Source organism: Nannospalax galili, unplaced genomic scaffold (genome assembly GCF_000622305.1).
Source record: "Nannospalax galili isolate Female #2095 unplaced genomic scaffold, S.galili_v1.0 scaffold334, whole genome shotgun sequence".
Classification (NCBI taxonomy): Eukaryota; Metazoa; Chordata; class Mammalia; order Rodentia; family Spalacidae; genus Nannospalax; species Nannospalax galili.
The window spans coordinates 2,053,107-2,071,795 of NW_008336888.1; the positions used below are offsets into that span (position 1 = coordinate 2,053,107).

Consider the following 18,689-nt stretch of genomic DNA (forward strand, 5'->3'; position numbering starts at 1 on the left):
ATACATATATAGTTTTAGGGAGCTTCTACAATAGTAGGCTTCCATATGACATTTTCAAAAGGCTTTTTATGTTAGTTATCCTTCCCCATACTCCCACTCCCTCCTCTACCCCACCCTCCCAGCCCCAACCACATAAATGGGAACCCTTCCTGTTCCATTACTCCTCTTTCCTTCTTTATATCACTGCATTCTATTCCCCCCCCATGATTCCCCCCACCACCATGGTCCCTTACTAGTTTCCTGATCTCCATGGGTTTTCCAAATGAAACACACCTGCATTAGTCACTTTTCTGTTGCTATGATAGAAACAAGCAATTTATAGAAGGAAGGGTTTATTTGAGCTTACGGTTCCAGGGGAATTACAGTCTGTCATGGCAGGGAGGCATGGTGGCTGGAGGTGGCTGGAGCAGGATCAGCAGAAGCTAAGCTCTCACATCATCACATAGGCACAGGAAGCAAGAGAGAAACTAGAGATCTAGCAAGGCTTACGAACTCTCTAAGCCCACCCCTAGTGACGTGCTTCCTCCAGGATAGCCATACCTTCTAAAACCTCCCAAAACAGCGCCATCATCTGGGGACAAAATGTCCAAACACTTGGAGCCTATGGGGGACATTTTCTTTCAAACCACCACAACATGTATCTAAAAATTCAAAAATAGCATCCACATAGGAGAATGATGTTTTCTAGGTTTTGGCTATCTCACTCAAGATTATTGTTTCCAGCTCCATCCATTTACCTGTGAATTCTGTAATTTCATTTTTTCTTAACAGTTGAATAATATTCCATTGTGCAATTGTACTCATTTTCATTATACATTTGTCAGTTGATGAGAAACTGTTTCCATTTCCTGACTATTGTGAATAGAGCACCAATGAACATGGATGAGAAAGCATCTTTGTAGTAGGATACAGAGTCCTTTGGGTATATGCTCAAAAGTGGTATGGCTTGAACATGTGATAGATCTATTTCTAGCTTTTTGAAGAACCTTCACACTGATTTCCATAGTGGCTGCATCAGTTTGCATTTCCACCAGCAGTGAATAAGTGTTCCCCTTTCCCCACATCAACACCAACATTTGTTGTCTTTTGTTTTTGGTTTGGTTTGGTTTGGGGTGGTTTTAGTTTGTTTTTATTTTAGCCATTCTGATTGGGGTAAGATAAAATTCCAAAATTTTTTTTTTTATAAATCATCCTAAGAAAGCACTGTAAAGGCACATGGTGAATGCTCAGTGAATGGTAGCTGTCATCATAGATTTGATGGGCGTGACATCTCCTCCTTTGAATAGCCCTAGAGTAGGGCTAGGAATATGTACAGATGACATGAAAGTAGAAGAAAACTGTCTAGGGATCAAATGGGACTAATGGAGGAGGGGGAACAAGAGGACAGTAATTTGGTATTCTGGTATTGGTGGGACTATACCCTAGGTGCATTGTATATTTTCATGAAAATGGCTTTATATAATTCTGCATAATTTTTTTTAAATGGTGCCTTTCTTCCTCAGGTCACCGCAGTAGCCAATGCTCATTGGGCAAACCTGGAGGTCTGCTCAAAGGTGAAGAGCCCTAGTTTCTTCATTGCCCTTGGGGCCACTTGTAGTTATAGAAAGTTTCTTAGTGTCACCAGAAGCAACAGCTCTGGTGCTCAGTCTGGTCTCCCATTGTTTTTGCTCACATCTCCATCAAATGTCCTGTCCTTTCAGAAGCACAGCATAAAAGCAGCTGGTGGTCCACTCAGTCCCCTTCAGACTTTGAACCCTTCGGCTGCTTGGATAACCTAGGACCTCTAGAAGCTTAGGTTCTTGGGGTTATATGAGGGAAAAGCTCTTATTTTCTCCCAGAAACAAAAGGAGAACTACCACCCAGGCTTTCTTGGCACTTTTAGTGTGGGTCAAGGACCAAGAAGATTCTAGAAATTCCTTTCATTGTTCTCATGTTTTTTACTATAAGGAACAAAATAAAAATTAATACCTTAAGGACTCTAGTCATGAGAATATCATCTTCAGGAGTAAATCTAGACTCTGAAATCTCAGATCTCCAGGAGCCATGAGCAGCACTAGCAAGTCAGGGCGTGGTCAGGATTGTAGACAACAGACCAAGGGCACAGCAAGACAGACAGACTTTCTATTGGGAAGGACAGCAATGACTCTTCCACCATACTAGGGCTCCACAAATCTTCATTTTGGGTTGAAAGATCAGGAAGTATCTCCCCTCATCCTTCAGGGCTCAACAAAGTACAGTGCTTTAGTTTCTCTCTCTCTCTTTCTCTCTCTCTCTCTCTCTCTCTCTCTCTCTCTCTCTCTCTCTCTCAAATGTGACCAACAGCACCCCCATCTCGTAGGAAATCATGCAGCTCAAAAGAGAAAAATGCATGTGCTTTTAAAAGTAGGCTTGTAAATTTGCATTTCAAAATTTAGAAATGTCCTTGTGTAAACTGCCAACTCCTTACAGAAAAGATAAAGATACTTTTATTCTGCCCAGAACAAAAAGATCCTGGCTGCCCTGTTAGACCACTGGCCTTGTACCATTATCTAAGAATTTGTTGCACATTTCATAAATCTTTCTAACTAGAATGTCTCTGATTAGATAGGTAACTGATTTCAAATCACTGTATTTATTCCAAAACGTTTTTGAAACATGCTATCATATATTCTAACTACAAGTTCAAAGGAAACAATTTTCTTAAGGCTTATGAAGGCTGGGTAATAGCCATGCTGTCCAGAGTTTAGTACAAAAGAGCATTTAGATTGCAAAGTAGTGTTAGGCAAGGTCTTATAGTCCAATAATAACTCTATCAATTGTGACTCTGGAATGTAAAATAATAGGCAGGTTGACCTTTTCCGTATTGTCTCTGTTCAAGCTCAGGAGACTATGCTGCCTCCTTTTAAAATCTCAGAGGTTAAGATGTTAAAACAATCCCTTACATTGATTTTTTTACATGTCCATTCTTGAGCTCACTTTTTAAAAAATACTATATTTTTACTAATTCTTTGAAAATGTCATACAATGTATTTTGATCATAGTCACTCATCACTCCTCCCCATCTCTTCTGAGATCCATTCCTCACTCCCTAACCTTTCCAACTTCCTGTCCTCTTTTTTTTCTTAATAGCCCAAGGAGTCCAGTTTGTGCTGCCCATATAGTCATGGGTGCAGGGCCATTCACTGGAGCATGGTCAACCTACTAAAGGTCACACCCTTAAAGAAAACCAAATCTCCCTCCCCCAGAAGCCATCAACTGTCAATAGCTCCTCAGTCAGGGTGGGGCCTCACTTTTTAAAATTTAGTAGTAAAGCTATGTTAATGAATTCAGCCATTCCATGTTTATGTTTTAGAATAAACTTTTAAAAGATATGGGAATCATTACCATGTACCATTTAAAAAAATATTTTCTACTTTCAAAACACAATAATGAATCAAAATAGCATAGAATTTGAGGAAATTGAAAAATACTATTTTATTCCCTCATTTTACAGATAAAGAAATTAGGTCCACAGATCTTGGTGAATTGATCTGCTCAAACTCGTATTGGTAGGGAATTCGGATTTAAAAAGATGGTCATCATAACTTGGTCCTCTTATTGTACATATGTTAATTATCATAAGGTCTGCATAATATAATTGAGGAATTAATACATGCTGAATCTATAAAAGATGAACTTAAATGTCTAATTTTTAATTATTGTTCATGTATATTAATTATAGACAATAATGGGTTTCATGATGACGTTTTCATACACATATGTATGAAAATGTCTTTTTATCAGATCCATACTCTTGAACCCATTATGTAGCTGAAACTACATAATGTGTCTGATCTTGTTGCCTCCATCTCCTGAGTACTGGGATTATAGGCATGCATCACCATGCCTGGTACATCTTCCTATGTACACTAAAACAAAAGGAATGTGTTATCGTACACTATTCCAGAAGTTGGTAGAGCTGACCCAAAACCCAGGCTATAGTCTTCCATATCAGAATCACCTGGAGTAGTGACATTCAAGTTAGAAGATAACAATATCTAAAATTAAATACTACAATAATTGGTTGTCATTATATATCACCACTAGAACAGAAATGAAAACTTAAACTATCCTTCCTTTAATATTTGAGTGTGTGCTCCCATACATGCCATGGTGCACTTGTGGAAGTCAGAAGACTTTTGGGAGTTAATTCTCTTTGCTTACGTGGGTTTGGGGATGGAACTCAGGCCATCTGGTGCCTCATGTAGTTAGGACATATATGTCTACAAATGACTGGGACGAGCCTGTGGAATCTCAGGTGAGGGTCCACTGACATTCCCTGTCCCTTCCTTCCATTAAGGAGTGTCAGTGCTCTATAGGCCTGATCGTGAGGGACTCTTGCAAAGCAGGTACAACTGATCTGATGAAGATGGTGGCTGTTTTGCTTAGATGACTGTATTCTATATTGTTTTAAATAAAGTGATGACAGAGAATGTGATCACTGCCCTAAATCAGTAATCGAAGGGCCTGGTTGGAAATGAGATATTCAACAACATTAGCTGTCAAGGAAATGCAAATTAAAAAATACTCTGAGAATTTTAAAAATTGAATTTATAAATTGTATCTTATTTTCTGTGACTATAATTCTCTAGATATTGTTTTGTTCTCTGTGTTTTGTTGTTTTGACCTATAATTCTTTTTAAATGTATATTTTATTGAATTTTTGTACATTTCATACATCTTAATCATATTTAGACCCCCTCCCTATGTGCACCACCCCCATAGCCTGTCCACCATATTTCATGCATTCTGTCATATATGTTAAAGTCTATCCAGTCAAGTTTGTGTACCCAGATGTCCTTTAGTGTGAGTTCATCCACTGGAGCCTGTTCAGCCTGTCTAGCATCACTCCTGAAAGAAGATCAACTCTCCCTCATCTGGCAGTGACCAGTTGCTAATGGTTCCTCAGCTAAGACTGGGGCCCCTGCTCATTTCCCAAGTTTTATGCTGGGTTTTTGTCTGAGTTTGCACAGGTCTTGTGTATGCTGTCACCATTGCTATAAATTCATAAGAGCAAGTCCCCAGAGCCTGTAAGACTCTGTTTTCCTTATGTTCATGCACCAACCCTGGCTCTTATAATCTTTCTGCTTCCTCTTCTGCAATGGTCCCTGAATGCTGGGTAGGTGAAATTTAATATAGGAGTACTGTCCAGAGACATGTACTCTGCAGTCTCTTATTTTCTACACTTTGGCAGTTGTAGCCTTCCGTGCTCATCATTCTCTGTTGCATGAGGAAGCTTCACTGATGAGAGTTGAGAGATGCATTAGTGTTCTCTCTACCCTTTGTTCCACTATGAGCCATAGTTTCCATTGTAGATGTTTCACTTAGGGCTGGGCATCTCGTGGATACTTATTCTCTATGTGTGATCAGTTGTGGAACTCTGTAATAGTCTCCATCAGTTGCAAAAAGAGGCTTCTTTGATGATGGTGACTGGCATACTTATCTGTAAATGCAAGAATCCATATTTAGCTGGGTATGGTGGCATACACCTTTAATCCGAGCACTCGGGAGGCAGAGGCAGGTGGATCTCTGTGAGTTCAAGGCTAGCCTGGTCTACAGAGTGAGTTCCAGGCCAGCTGGGGCTACAGGGAGACCCTGTCTCAAAAATATTTAAAAAAAGAATCCATATTTAGCATACAGTAAGAAATAATGGTTTTTTTGAGGTATATAGACATAGGGTTTTCTCTAGAATCTATGACCTCTCCATGTGTATCTGATTACGTTTACAGTGCCACACATAGTTTCCCTTCCACTGAGTGGACTTTAAGTCTAATTAGATATTATTAAGTCTAATAGCTGTTGATTACCTTCAAGATAAACGTTCCACTACTGCACTGATATAGTTTGCTATGCTGGACATTGTTGTGGTTATTAGGCTTTAAAGTTAGGGTTGGTCCATTGATTGATTTTCTCTTTTAGCAGCTTGCATAGTATCCTCTAAAACTATGAGAGCTAGTCTTTACGGAGGAGGCTTCCAGGTTAGTTCCAGCACCGTTGCTCTAAGTCTTATGTCCAAAGTATGTCCTGTCTTCAACAATAGGATCTTACCTTCAAGATCTGGGACGTAATCAAGGGCTGTGGCAATAGTTTGTGTTATTTGGGGAGTCTCTTGGACTACCCTGATCAACAACTCAAAGGGAGGTTTTTCCTATCTGGTACTGTGTGTTTTTATCTATAATTCTTATTAATATACATGATAACTACAATATTTGATTTAAGATCACCAAACATGAGTGACTTTAATACAAAAGTGCCCCAATGAACTTAATGAGATTTGTTCTTTCAAAAATGAATATAATTTGTAGCTAGAATAAGTTTTATTCTTCTCTCCCTTAGTTTATGGCTTTTGTTTAATAAATGTAACCACTGAGAAAACACATTGAAAAGAAAGTAGGGGGCCGGTATGGTGGTGCATGGCTTCAATCCCAGCACTCGGGAGGCAGAGGTGCAGAGATATCTTTGAGTTCGAGACTAACCTGTTCTACTTGGTAAGTTTCAGGTCATCCAGGGCTACATAGTAAGATACTGCCTTAATTAAAAAAAAAAAAAGCAGATAGGGACTGAAGAGATTTGCTATTGTAATGTCAATTGAGTTTTGAATTCCTTCTAAATTATATTTCAAAAAATATGTCATCAAAATTGTGTCTAGTGATCCAGAAGATGATTAGTGGATTAGATCCCCCTTCGCACTGGGGAAAGCAGAGAATTGGATGCCTCCTAAATTACAGAATAGTTTGTTACTCAGTCACAAGGCCTTTACCAGGGCTCATTAAATTAGCATAACTTTTTCACTTAAAGGCATCATATTTTATCCTTTGGGCTTAGAGAAGATTAAGAAAACTATCAATCTTAATTTCTTTACACTTCTGCCAACTTTTTGGGTAAAATGTTCTTAATCATGCTTTTAGAATATTTTTGTCAAAACTTGGAACTGAACATGCAGCATATTCAAGTTATGGAAAATATCTTCCAAATAACCTAAACAGCTGTCAGGCCAGTTCACCTTTTTTACTTCAAAGTTTAATTCACTTTTTAAAAGCCTGTGTGTGTGTGTGTGTGTGTGTGTGTGTGTGCCTGTTTATGTGTGTGACTGTGGGAATGTATGTGCCATGGCATGTATGTGGGATCAGAGGACAACCTTGGGTGTTGGTGCCTGTCACCTTGTTTGAGAAAAGGTTTCTTGTTCACTGCTGCATATGTCAGGCTAGCTGGCCTGGGACTTCCACAGATTCTCCTGTTTACTTTTTTGTCTCACCATAGAAGTGCTTTGTGTCCAGCTTTGTGTGCACTCAGGAGATCCAAACTCAGGTCCTCATGCTTGTGTGGCAAGTGCTTACCCTGAGCCACCTCCCCAACCCCTTTAATTCATTTTGAGTTTCAAATTAATATGTTAACTTGTATTTCAAAAGTTATTAAAAATCATTATGAAGTACTTTCAGGAAAGTACCACAGAAAATTATTCAAAATAACTAAATTGATATAATTCATTATAATTCAATTATAATTAGCATGTTTTTCAAATATGATAAACAAGTTGGTAAATAAATTTACTGGGTTTCATTACTTATAAGATGTGTTACTAATTTTTTTTTGGTTGGGTAGCAAGTAGTACCATAAAAGGCATAGTATTCTTTTGGCATGCATCAAAAATAAATAGAAAACTCCATCAAGAGAATTAAAATCAAAAGGGAAAAAAATCATTGCAAGAGGCATATCTGATAAGGACCTGTATCCAAAATATACAAAGAATTCTAAAACTCAATAATAAGAAAACAACCTTGCTTAAAAGAGGGCAAAAGATCTGAAAAGATCTCAGCTCACTAAAGAAATTATAAATTTGGGGCTAGGGCAGTACATCCTTTGGTAGAGTGCTTGGTTAGCAAGCAGGAAGTCCTAGGATGGATTTCCAGCATACCATGAAGCAAGCATTGTACATGTCTGTAATTCCAGCACTGGTGAGGTAGAGGCAGGAGGAGCAGAAATTCAAGGTCGTCCTCATCTACATAGCAAGTTTGAGGCCAGCCTAGGACACATGAGACCCTGCCTTAAAAAAAAAAATCAACATCATAAATCTTCAAGGAATTGCAAGTTAAAATAATGGGAACCATGACACCACCTAGCATGGGTAAAACACAAAATTCTGACAACCCTAGTCCCGGAGGAACACAATGAAGAAGCAATAGAAACTTCTACTAGCCAGGACTGATGGTGCACACCTGTAATCCCAGCACTGGGGAAGCCAAGGCAGGAGATCACACATTGGAGACATTGTTTAAAAAAAAGAAAATGGTGTCGGGGGCATATTTCTCTTCATTGCTAGTTGGAAAGCAAAACCAGTCTGGAAGTCAATTTGGCAGTTACTTAGAAAACCTCCCATACTCTGGGTGATCCAGTAGCTTTGCTTCTTGGTATTGACACAAATAACTTGAAAATGTGTGTCTATGGGCCTGGAGAGATAGCTCAGCAGTTAAGACCATTAGCTGTTCCTGCAGAAGATCTGGGTTTGAATCCCAGCACCCACATGGTGGCTAAGAACCATCCATAACTCCAGTTCCAAGGGATACAATGCCCTCTTCTGTCCTCTGGGGTGCACTTACACACATGCAGGCATAACACTCCTACACATAAAATAAGAATATATAAAAAAATTCTAATAAAGAAAATGTGTGTCTATACAAGCCCTACATACAAATTTCTATAGCAGTTTCATTTATAATTGCTAAAACTTAGACGCAATCAAGACATCCTTTGATAGATGAATGGATAAACTGTGGTTCATCCAGACAATGAAATATTAGGGCAAACGGAGTAAGCTAATTCACAAAAGGCAGAAAAAATTTTAAACACATATTGCTAAGTGAAAGAATCCATCCCCAAAAGGCAACATCCTGCATGATTCCAAATGTATGATATTTTAGAAAAGGTAAAACTGGTGCTGGAGAGATGGCTCAGCGGTTAAGAGCACTGAGTGTTCTTGCAGAGGATCTGGGTTCAATTCCCAGCACTTATATGGTAGCTAATAACCATCTATAACTCCAGTTTCAGGGGACTCTGACACCGTCTTATACACATAAAATAAAAATAATAAAATTTTTAATTAAAAAAGATAAACTATGGAGAGAGTAGAAAAGAATCCAGTATTGCATCTTTATTTGGGGGGAGATGGAGAAGCAGGATGTACACAGGGGACATTTAGGGCAGTGAAACTGTTCTATGTGATAATGCCACAGTAGATACACATTCTCATACCTTTGTCAAAACACTGAAAAAAGAAAACTCTGTGGATTATGCATTAGTATTGGTTTCCCAGTTGTAACAAATGTGTCCTACTAATAAATGAAGAAACTAGGCAGAACCTATATGAAATCCATACTTTTTATTCAGTTTTTCTGTAAACCTACAACTGCTCTAAAATAATCTATTCATTTAAAATTCAAATGCCATTAATTTTGTTGAAATACATGATCAAAACTTTTGCCATAAATTAATGAAGAAAAATATATGCACTACTTAAAATTAATGAATCCTGAAGTGAGCATATTGCTTCTTATTACTTAAAGTTGCTAAAGATGAATTTTGACATAATTAGAATAAATATTTCATTATATGACTTGATGTGTTGCCTGTTTGAGACAGTTTCACTTTGTAGTCCAGGGTGGCCTCAAACTAGAGATTCTCCTGCCTCTGCCTCCCAAATGCTGGTGTTGCAAGAATATGTCACAATGCCTGGCTCTTTGAAAATTTTAACTACATACTTTATTGAATAACATACACAGGAAATACAAAATAAATCAAAATTTTATCCATGAATTCATCCTCAAAATTCGGTACTGTGGTGGTTTAGATAAGAAATGTCTTCCAGGGGCCCCAAGTATTTGAATACTTGGTCAGTTAGTAGCACCATTTGGGGAGGTTTGGGAGGTGTGTCCTTGTTAGAGGAATCACATCACTGGGGGTGGGCTTTGAGAATTCATAGCCCCATCCTGCTTGCAGCTTGCCTCTCTCTGTTTCCTAGGCCTCCTTGAAGATGTGAGTGCTCAACTTTCTGCTCCAGCATTCTGCCTATGCCCCCATTCCTCCCCATGATGGCAGACTCTTTTTAAAAATTTTTTATGTATTATTTTTTTAATATTTTATTTTTATTTTATGTGTATGAGTGTATTGCCTGCATGTATGTGAGTGTACCCATGTCATGCAATGCCACGGAGTTCAGAAGAGGTCTTTGGATTCCCCTGGAATTGGAGTTAAGGTTGGTTTGTAGCTGCCATGTGGGTGCTGGGAATCGAACCTGGGTCCTCTGCAAGAGCAGTCAATGCTCTTAACTGCTGAGCCATCTTATGTATATGAGTGTAATGCCTGCATGTAGGTAGGTGCACCCATGTCATGCAATACCCGTGGATATGAGAAGAGGGCATCAGATTCCCTGGAACTGGAGTTACAGATGGTTGTTAGTCAACATGTGGGTGCTGGGAATCGAACCTAGGTCCTCTGCAAGAGCACCCAGTGCTCTTAACTACTGAGCCCTCTCTCCAGCCCTGGTGACAGGCTCTTACCCTCTGGAACCGTAAGTCCAATAAACTCTTCCTTCTATAAGTTTCCTTGGTCATGGTGTTTTATCATAGCAACAGAAAAGTAACTAATACAGGTACTCATGAAAAACACTTAAAATTTGATACTTAAATATGTTGCTATAGATTACAGATATCAAGACCCTCTTTTTTTGCTTTTATTTTTTTTTAAAGGATGGAGTGCTTTACAAATCTGTGTCATCCATGCACAGAGGTCATGTGAATCCTCTCTGTATCATTTCAGTTTTATTTTGTTTATGGATTTTATTCATTATTTTATTTTATGTATACAAGTGTATTGCTTATATGTATGTAAGTGCACCCATGTCATGCAATGCCCCCAGAAGTCAGAAGTGGGCATCAGATTACCCTGGAACTGGAGTTACACATGGCTGTTACCTGCCATGTGGGTACTGGGAATCAAATGCAGCTCCTGTGGGAGAGCAGCCAGTGCTTTTAACTGCTGAGGCATCTCTTGAGTTCCTCATTTCCGTTTCAGAATCTGTGCTCTTGATGGGAGTACTAGGGCATCTTTAACAGCAACCTTATCTGGAGAATCTGTTGGGACGGGAAAAAGAGGTGAGCTTTTAGGAAAACGGTTGTTATTTCTCCATCCACTCTCTGTCAAATATCTCAGTACCTATCAAAATACCTACTTCAAATGCTGGCTTCACTCTTAGAAATGCAGGTTTCTGGGCCTTATTACTGTTCTTCAATACCGTAGCCTTTTCTGTGGGGCCTGGGAGTTTCTCATTCCCAAGACCAGCCTGATCCAAGATGGCTGCTGAGTCCATCTTCACAGAGTGAGATAAGGACTACTGGGAACACAGCAGATTATCAGGCAGATCTTTTTAGCGAAAAGATGAAAGAAAGCTACATGTCCAAAATCAAATCCCACAATGTTATCCAGCGCCCTTACATGAAACCCCAGTTAGAAGACCACTAATAGAGAAAACGTTTTAAAATGCAGATTTACCTTCCTATTACCTTCTAACTAGTCTCCTGCTGAGCTAGGGGTAAGAAAAGAATTCTGAAGCTACAATTATTGCCTTTATTATTATTGTTTTGTTTTGGTTTTTGTTTTTTTTTTTGTTTTTTTTTTGAGATACTGTCTCACTGGTCTGAAACTCGCTATGTAGACCAGGCTGGCCTTGAATTTACAAAGATCCACCTGCCTTTGCCTCCTGAGTGCTGGGATTGTGGACCACCATGCCAAGTCAGAATCCACGTCTTTTAAAACTGCCTCTACATGATACTGAGGACTAAGCACCCACCTTGGAAAGCACAAAAATTCACATTCACTGGGGCTTTCCTAGGTCAGTCCCCACCACTCATCACATTACCTGTGATTAGATGCACACGTTATAATGAAATAACAGTGTGCTCCAAAATAGCATCCAAATTAAGATCTCTGAAAGGTAATCCTAATGCTTTTTTTTTTTTTTTATCACGGAAGTCCTTTGATTCCAGGTAACACATCAATTTAAGATCCATGAAGAGAATTCATTTTAAATATACTGGAATATCTGAAGAAACCCATTGTCAGGAATGCTGCCTGGCCGCAGAAGATTCTGGGTTTCATGGTTTCTCCACCCTTCTGGAGTTTAGTTTTTCTTTGTGCCTTTGTCACACTTGCCTCCCTGAAGACAGCAAAGCTGATCTACTCTTGAGGCAGGAGATGGCAGTGCTGCTGTCCATGAGTTTTGGCATTTCAATCTCTACTTAAAAGTCTGGCTCAGAGAGACTTCTGAGTATTTCCCCCAAACTCTTGGAGGAGCACTGAATGGCCCATATGGAGTTTAAACTCATGCCAGTTCTACTCACAGAAGCCAGAAGGGCAGAATCACATCTGAATAAACTAACTGGGGCTTTTAACTCAGATGTTAAGAGCATATATTGCTCTTGCAGAGGATCTGAGTTCAAGTCCCAGCACCCACAGTGGGGAGCACAGAAGCACCTGTATGCCAACTCCAGGGGATCCAATGCACTCTTTGGCCTCCACTTGAACTAGCACTCACATGCACACACACACACACACACACACACACATGTTTTAAATAATAAAAAGAATCTAAATTAACTAGTCAAGGGCAATCTCTGCCTATCAGGAGAGGCCAGCTTCAAAGGGTCATTCTGAGCAGAGCAGTTGTCCCCCTAAGGAAGCCACTACAGCCTGTAAGCTCAGGGCATCCAATCAGCACACACAGAAAAGGGAATCCTCTATAATCCCACCCATTAGCTACTACAGACATGAAGTCATTGAATACTTACCACCAAAATTAGTTTGCTCCGACTTCCATGTTTTTTTTTAATCTTTTATGTGTGTATGTGTATATATATATATGTGTGTGTGTGTGTGTGTGTGTGTGTGTGTGTGTGTGGTGTAGGTACATATTCATGTGGGTGAGTGAACATGTGTGGACTCACCCATATGTGCATATGTGGAGGCCAGAGGTCACATGAGTGTTTTTCCCTATTGCTCTCATTGCTTTCCTATTGCTCTCACTGAACTTGAGCTCATTTATTCATTTAGGCTGGCCAGTCATGGATCTCTAAGGATCTGCCTCTACACACACATACACACAGCACTGGGATTCCAAACAAGCACACTATACTGGGGATCCAAACTCAGGTCTTTGTGTTTGTATGGCAAGCACTTTACCAACTGAGCCATCTCTCCAGCCCCCAACTTTGCTATGTCTTTTAATTTTCAATATTGTTATTACTTTCAGTGCCTTGTGACATACATTTCTGTACAGTGATCTGTCTTTCTTTCCTTCATCCCAGCATTGGAGGACAGAGACAGGCAGATCTGAGAGCTCAACAGCCAGTCAGCCTAGGCTGAAGAGCAAAATTCCAGTTCAGTGAGAGACCATGTCTCAATGCAATAATAAAGACCGTGACAGAGAGATGCCCTACATTTTTCTTTGGCCTCTGCATGAGCACACAACCAGCACTCACATGTACCATGTGTATTCACACATACACAATACCCCACAAATTTTATATATATGCATATATATGTATATATGATGTATACATATGGTAAAATTAGGTAATACAATAACATTATTTCTACAGACCTTTTTCAAAATTTTTCCTCTTATTTCTTTTTTATGACCTGGTATTGGGACAGACAGAATGAATGCTTAATGTCTCCCCCAAATTCATGTTAAAATCCTAATCCCCAAGGTGATGGCATTAAGAGGTGAGGCCTTTGGGGGGTGATTGTGTCCTTATGCAATGTCATATCATTGTGCCCCTCTCCTGTAGAAAACTTATCCTAAGTGAATCTTCACATTTATCTGTGTGATTTGGCTAATTTGCCTCCTTGTGAGAATGTGATCTTCATAAGATATCAATTACCCTTCCCCTCAAATAACATGGGTATCTAAAATAGTAGCTTATGGCACATATTATGTGTCCAATGAATATGTATTAATTAAACAAATGAATAAACAAAGCCTTTCAAATAATTTTGTAAGCTGGGCATGGTGGCCCACACCTTTAATCCCAGCACTTGGGAAGCAGAGGAAGGTGAATCTTGGTGAGTTCTAGGTTAGCCTGGATTACATGATGAGTTCAGGCCAGCCAGGGCTACATAGTGAGATCCTGTGTCAAAAAAATATTCTGTGATACTTGGAACTATTGTTAAGATAGTTATTTTTGCCTAAAACTCAACTCAATAATACCATTTTCCAAGCTCCTTGTGTGGTTAGGCATGGCTTTGTAAAAGAGATTAAATAAATCTTAAACAATTGAAGTATCCTATTAACAATAAAGCATAGATAAATCACCTATAACGCAGTTGTAACTGGCCATGCCATTGTGGAAAATGGCCTTAGGGACTTTAATGAACTTCTCATAATAAATCAGAGCTTAGTCACACCAAGGCTGTAAAATCACTGAGTAATCACTGAACAGAGACCCCAGCTTGCCTCCTTACCCCCACACAGATATGCCCTTTTCAGGAGGTCATGGCTCATGTTTAAAGGTAAGTGAAGGAAGCTTCATGCAAGAATTTACCAGTGACCAGTAATGCAGAAGCCAAATTTTCCCTCTCTTTTGAAGAGTAAAGATGATGTCTGGGAGAGTGAATGCTTAAAACGTCTAAGATCCTGGATTCATTCTCCAGCACACACCCTGCTCACACACACACATATACATTCACATATGCATGCACATACAGACACACACACACACATATATATATATATATATGCACATACACGTAAACACACACAAGTTGATATCATTCTCAACATTTGCAATGCTTCTTTGAATTTTATGTTTTAAGATTTTTATTTGTCAGAAATCCAATGCATTTATCTGTAACTCCCTCAAATTGGAAACAGTTCAAATGTTCAAATGTCCTTCCCTTGTGGAAATGGTTAACCAAACTGTTACAGTTATATAACCCACTTAGCAATCAAGAGGAACAAACCACTGATATACAAAGCAACTCAGGTGATCTCAAGGAAATTATGCTGAGTGGGGGGGGGAATGTCAAAGATTTACATATTATATGACTCCACTTATTAAACAGCCTCAAAATGCCAAAATTATACAGATGAACAGGTTAGTGATTTTCAGAGATTGGGAGTGAGGTGAGGGGAAGATCATGACTATAAAAGGGATAGTATAAAGGGGCTTTGTGGTAGAATAGTTCTATATTCTAACTGTAGTGCCATTAATCCACATGTGATAAAATTGCACAGAACTTGACACCTGGTAGGTTGACCAGACTCCAAGGAATAGACCCACACATTTAGATTAGACTCAATAGGCATTTAAAAAAAAAATATTGCCGGGCATGATGGTGCACGCCTATAGTCCCAGCACTTGGGAGGCAAAGGCAGGTGGATCTCTGAGTTCAAGGCCAACCTGGTCTACATAGTGAGTTCCAGGTCAGCTGGGGCAACAGGGAGAACCGGTCTCAAAAAGACCGAAAAAAAAAAAAAGACAAATATTAATAGAGGACATGAAATGAAGTTGGGGGACTAGTAAAGTGGGTTAGAAAGGGGATCAGAATACGATCAAAATGCATTGTATGGAATTCTCAAATCACTAAAAATATTTTTAAAGATACTACAAGTAATACCAATCATTGCCCAAAATACACAGAACTTTACACACATACCTGTAGAACTGAGTGCAAGCCTAGTGAAATCTGAATATGCTCTGTGAATTATACCTGTGTTAATTTCCTATTTTTGATATTGTACTATAGTTAAGTAAGAATATACCATAAGGGGAAATTACCTGATGTTTACTAAAAACCTCTCTACAACTTTGGCAACTTCTAGTGACTCTGTGACTTCAAAATAAAATTCTTTCAAAAGCAATGTAAGCAATTTTTAGTGAAACAACTGACTTTATATGTATCTACTTTCACTTTCTTATGATGACCCTTTTAAAGGAGCAAAGAAAAAAAAAAGTGGGAAACTGAAAAGAACAGATACATACCAGTATGTGACTACAGGCAACTATAATCATTTAGAAACTAGAGGCTGGGGGTGCAGAACAGTTGCTTATGTGAGGCCCTGTGTTACATTCCCACATTCAAAAAAAGAAAGAAAAGAAGCTGGGTAACAAATGGACAAAAGAGAATTGTTTATAGCTTTTTCTCTGAATCCAGAACCAGGATCCAGAACCAGTGGTGATGGCTCTGTCCTGGACAAGGGCACTAAATGGAACATATCGACCTGAACAAATGACCAAAGACCAAGCAAACTGGTGAGAATAAATGGCAGGAGAGGTTTCCATCGGTCTTCCCATCCTTGAGGCAGGTACTTAGCAATTTGACTAGATGTTACAGGAGGCATAAGGAGCCTCCGAAGCCTTCATTAGCAGAAGAACTGCACATCCACATGCTGGGGAAGAGTTATAGTAATGGTTGAATGTGGGCTTAGAGGAGGATTCAAAGTCTGAGCTATTGCCCCAAACCAAGCAGAAAGCCAAGGAATCCTGGTTCTCAGTGCTCCCGCACTTTGCTTCTTAGGCCAACTGGTGAATTAACCTGAATTACAGGGTACATGTTGGGCTGTCTTTCTCGAGTCTGAATTAGTGGGTCTTGAACTTTTTGAAGCAATGGAATCTTTCCTCCAAAGGAAACCATAAGTGAAAGTACAAACAACCAAAACTAAGTAAAGATGCTCTGGTGAGAGCCAGAGTCGGGGAAGGAGATCCAAAGTCCTGCAAACTGGTCCTGCATTGCCCCCAGCACAGGCCTCCTGATGGTCCCACATTCAGATGTTGAAGCAAACAACAACAACAACAAAATAAAAAGGAATTCACAAATTTTCTCTATTGAGAAATCAGACTCGAATCCCAATTTTTTAAGTGTGTAAATTAACTAGAATGTCTCCAGTCTCTGTTGGATGGAACCTGGGAAAAGGAAACTTTGAGTTAGCACATCAGTAATCATTTTCTTTTGGATCTCTAGGCAGTCCCCCACAGCCCCTATAATTCAGCTGGCTAAACCTTTTCCTCGGGCCAGACAGCTAAACTTGAGCCAGGTGGGCTTAAACACATGAACCAATTTGGAGTTTACTTTCCAAGGATGAAAGAGAAGCGTGTGCCAGCATCTTCTACTCATCCATCCAAAGTCCTCAAGAGCAGAATTCAGCTCTCATCCCCTCCTTCTTACAAACACAGAGGAGAGGCCAGCCCAGAATAACTTAAAACAGCAACCCTGAAGCCCTCTCTGACAAATTACATCAAAACAAGCCAAAGCGAATGCAACTGTCTCTACCAGTTTCATAAAGGAATTGCCTGGGAACCATTTCTTTTCAGACCTAATTATAAAGTCAGTTTTGAATTACAGAACAAGATGGTATGAGGGCCAGTGTTCAACAAGCAGAACAAACAAACATGCAAAGATAAAAAGCAGTGGGTTCTCACTAGAGCTGTTGCCAACAACAGGAGAAACAGCTAGCCTTCAGCCAAATCTGGGTTGTCCTGGAAAGCTTCATCTTTCTCCAGGGAGACAGTTCCCAGAACCCCCATCCCCTCCCATCTGTGACAAAGTGCTCCTACAATAAATAAATAAACTACATTTCCCAAAATTCTCTTTGCTTAAGCCCGAGGCTATATTTTAAAGCACACTGATTGAAAAACAAAGAATGTTTAAATGTGACAACCTTTTGACTTGTAGAGGTGACTCAGCTCATTTCAAATCTCATCTTATCACCAGTGCCCTTGGGTTTGTTTTTAAAGATAAAAATGCAGAGTTATTAGACTGTGACAGGATCAGTAAAGCATAAATAGCACAAAGAGTACAATGTTATTTATACTCAACGCTTTGTAATGCACTTCACTTAGATGAGTGGTCCTTAAACATCAGTATGTGTCAGAATCGCCTGAGATACCTGTTGAAACACAGCCTCCTGAATTCCACGGCCTCTGATTCAGTGGGTCCGGAGAGGGTCTCAAGAATGTTCTTGACTTGCAAGTTCTTCAATGACGTCCATGCTACCAGTCCCAGATTACACTTTAAGAATCACTGAGGGCTTGTGGGTGTAACTCAGTGTCAGAGCATACGTTTAGCATGTGTGAGGCCCTGGGGTCAATCTCCAGCAGCACCACTATCCTCTCCATCCCCAAAAAGTGGCTAGAGAGATGGCTCAGCAGTTAAGGGCACTTACTAACCAGCACCAGAGTCCAGTTCCCAGTAGCCCACACCACCTGTAACTCCAGTTCCTGGGGATCTGATGCCCTCTTCTAGCCTCCACAGGCACACACACACACACACACACACACACACACACACGCAAATAATAAACAAATCTAAAAGAAACTAACCATGGATGGCCCCCTTCCAAATTTCTGGGAGAATCAAGTGTACGGTTACTGATTTCTACAAGCTTAGAACTAGCAGCATCTGGGAAAATAAAGACCCTAGCCTTCTCCAGCAGTGTTGGGAAGGGTAAAAAGCAAAGCAACACATTCAGGAAAATGCAGAAACTGGCACCATCTGGCCCAACACTTCCATTTTTCTGGTGAGGAAATCCAGACTCTGAGAGAATCAAGTGTTCCAAGTCCACAGTTGGGCTAAGGCAAAGCTTGCAGGTGTCATGGCCCCGCTTCAGCGCTCTTGCCACA

General features: G+C 39.7%; 1 long non-coding RNA gene and 1 other non-coding gene across 2 annotated transcripts in view; both read right to left on the minus strand.

The window, feature by feature from the left end:
- Positions 1-10,634: 10,634 nt before the first annotated feature.
- LOC115070084 overlaps positions 10,635-18,689 on the minus strand; it is a 68,583-nt gene continuing 60,528 nt past the window's right edge. The window contains exon 3 of the long non-coding RNA XR_003849284.1: positions 10,635-11,144. This is a non-coding gene — a long non-coding RNA (uncharacterized LOC115070084). The remainder of the gene's footprint in view (positions 11,145-18,689) is intronic.
- On the minus strand, positions 10,756-10,860 carry LOC115070092. Its single transcript, XR_003849294.1, has one exon. It is a non-coding gene; the product is annotated as a U6 spliceosomal RNA (small nuclear RNA).